At 42.6% G+C, this 3,141-nt stretch overlaps 1 long non-coding RNA gene across 1 annotated transcript; it reads right to left on the bottom strand.

Moving 5' to 3' along the window:
- Positions 1–1,916: 1,916 nt before the first annotated feature.
- On the bottom strand, positions 1,917–2,588 carry LOC134944733 (uncharacterized). The gene is made up of 3 exons (XR_010181940.1): positions 2,491–2,588; positions 2,305–2,400; positions 1,917–2,101 (listed from the first exon to the last, which is right to left on the bottom strand). It is a non-coding gene; the product is annotated as an uncharacterized LOC134944733 (long non-coding RNA).
- Positions 2,589–3,141: the final 553 nt, after the last annotated feature.

Here is a 3,141-nt window from a genome sequence, read left to right as displayed (position 1 = left end):
AATTTTATCGGATGGATCTGCACAGAATAGTCTAAGTTGGTGAATGTAATGAGAAAAATGTATATAAAAAATATTTTTTTATAAATAAAAATTTGAAAATTGGCATGTGCATATGTATTCACCCCTCAAAAGTTCTGGTGTAACCATTTACCTTCAGAAGTCACATAATTAGTGACATGAAGTCCACCTGTGTGCAATCTAAAGGGGGGGTACTCACGGAGCGATCGCTGCTTAAAATCTAAGCAATCTGACTAGATTGCTTAGATTTTAAGCATGATCGCTCCATGTGTACCCCCCACAGCGATAGCTATGCGCAGCCCCGCGCATCGCTATCGCTGGTGCTAGATTGGCCTGCATGCAGGCCAATCTAGCAGGTCGCTCATTTCACCGGCTGGGTGAAATGAGTGCCCCCCCATCTCCCCCCGCATGATCAGCACACATCTCTCCCGCATCGGCCAGTGAGTACTGGCCTTAAGTTTCACATGATCTGTCAGTATAAACACACCTTTTCTGAAAGGCCCCAGAGGCTGCAACACCACTAAGCAAGAGGCATCACACCATGAAGACCAAGGAGCTCTCCAAACAAGTCAGGGACAAAGTTGTTGACATAGGCGTGCGGACGGGGGTTGCCTGTTGCACACAGGCACCCCCTAATGTCTGGCACCCCCCACACGCCATGTCTTTTGCAGCAGTCAGTGAGCATCGCCCCGGCCCATGAGACGCCGCTGACCCAGGTCTCAGCCTGCTGCTTATTGCCGCACTGTGCCTCCCCCACTGCGGCACCCGCAGCCCGCTGCGGACAACATACATCATATATGGCTGCACAGGTAGGGGGGGGGACTGACGGGTAGGGGAGAATTCAATTGACTTGTTGATGTCACACCGTGCAACCTCGATCCTTGCCCGTCCGTGCTCTCAATCAACTGTGTTCCCTGCCAACGCCACAGCCCAGGAGGACTTGGAGCTGCTGCTGCCTGAGTTCATCAAAGAGTGAGACTCAGTACATTATGCAACCCTTCCTTTCTTTTTCTGTTTTACATATATACTGTATACCAGCTGATCCAAGCATTCAGTAGTTTCCTGAATGCACCTATAGTCTATAGGTGCACTCAGGAAACTACTGAATGCTTGGCTCAGCATATATATATATATATATATATATATATATCATAGTTGCCGACTTTTGGGCTGCTCTCTCCGGGAGAGAGCAGCCAGTCGGCTCAGCAGGGGGGCGGGCACGCCGGGAAGTGAGCTGATGTGAGGAGGGGGGCGGGCCGGAGGTGGCACGGGGGCAGACTCGAGGCGGCACGGGGGCGGACCAGAGGAGGGACGGGGGCGTGGCTGCTGGATTGTGTCATGCAAGCCACGCCCCCCACTGTGCAATGTCGCAATTACCGGCATTATACAGTGGGGGGCGTGGCTTGCATGACACGATTCAACAAGAATCGCGTCATCACCTGCCCGGACTGCCCACTTCACTCGCTAAGTGGGCAGCCGGGCAGGGGGGGACCCCTGTAATCGGGAGACTTGCCTGCTCTTCCGGGGGGCCGGGAGGGTCACCCGATTTTCGGGAGCCTCCCGGCCATTCCGGGAGGGTAGGCAAGTATGATATATATACATATATATATATCAAACAAAAAAACTCTCCTCCTGCACTATTGTATTAATGAGTAACGTAATATTAGTAAATACTTTCTAAGAAGGGCTGCCTAGTACCACTAAGTTTCTTGTTAGGAGGAACTGAAGATAGAATGCAATAAAAAAGAGAGGAAAGTGGCGCCCAGAGATTTAAAGAAATCTTACTACTAAAATAGTCCTCTATAGGTTTCACAAACAATGTTAATCCAATATCAAAAAGCTGGACTGTTTTTTCATAAATATTTATTAAAAAAATACAACAACATATTATGTGTCCATTATTATTACATAAGCATTAAGATGTATTATCTCTTCTATTGCTCCAATATTGGGATGTAGAAGAATATAGGCACCTTTCTGCTGTGTCCTTATTCCTCCTCATTAGATATTCGGAGATAACATCAAGAATATAACGATAATCCAACGCGTTTCGTCTATTAACTAGACTTTATCAGGGGTGCGTCTAAAAGTTATAGGACAACTATTCAATATATTATAATTTTACATACAATAATTAAAAATACAAACAGTCCAAAAAACAGGTATGTGCAAGACATGGTATAACAAGACAAAAAAAGGCAAAAAGATCATTGACAATCAGCATAGTCTATATGGGCAGAAAACACAATTAAGATAAATAGAAGGCATTTATAACATCTGGCATACCTTAAGTGGCTAATATGAAGACTGGACCTAGGCCGTTGAGCAATTTAGTTCAAACTGTGCATTCAAAGTGTCAAAGGGATGGAATATCAATTCAACCTAGTTTAAAACATAATTAATTCATAATCTAATCGTCTATCCAAGACGTCAATTTAACAATTTCTTATAGCTAAACAGTGTATCACATACCTCATGGATCTAATGATTCAAATTTCATACATCTCCAATGAGAAAACATTCAAATGAAAGTTGAAATTGGCGACTTCGTATAAAATCATACAGAACAGGAACCTAATGAATTAATTATTACTGATTAGTGTATATTTAGCTCCATGACAATAGAAGGGTATATATGAAGGAGAAAGGAGATTTAGACTTAATTAATATAGGATCATACCCATGGTTTTTGAACCAGGCAGACAGAAAATTAGAGTTGTTTATTGTAGTTGCCAGTAACGACCATAATTAAGGTGCCCTGGTCTTAGTTTGAAATTACCATAGGGCATATTTTCAAAGGCTTTCCTGATTAGTTATCTATGAACAGTACAAATCAAGGGTGTACCATTAGATAATGCCATGTATGTAGCATATAGTTATTTGCCTAATCAATCCATTTGGAGCAATTAATGCACTAATTCTTAATTTACATATGCAAAATCCCAAATGATAACATACCTCAAGGGTCAATTAGAGATGAACAATGCAGATACAAATAAAATTCTTATAATTTCATATGGATGTGGAACCTAAAAGGTTAATTAAATGTCATCATTTAGGACCTATAATAGATAGGCCCTTATCAAAATAAACATCTATACAGTTCTTCTAATTGAGTCGACA

The sequence above is a fragment of the Pseudophryne corroboree genome, chromosome 1 (genome assembly GCF_028390025.1).
Source record: "Pseudophryne corroboree isolate aPseCor3 chromosome 1, aPseCor3.hap2, whole genome shotgun sequence".
NCBI lineage: Eukaryota > Metazoa > Chordata > Amphibia > Anura > Myobatrachidae > Pseudophryne > Pseudophryne corroboree.
This window is presented reverse-complemented; position numbering and strand designations above follow the sequence as displayed.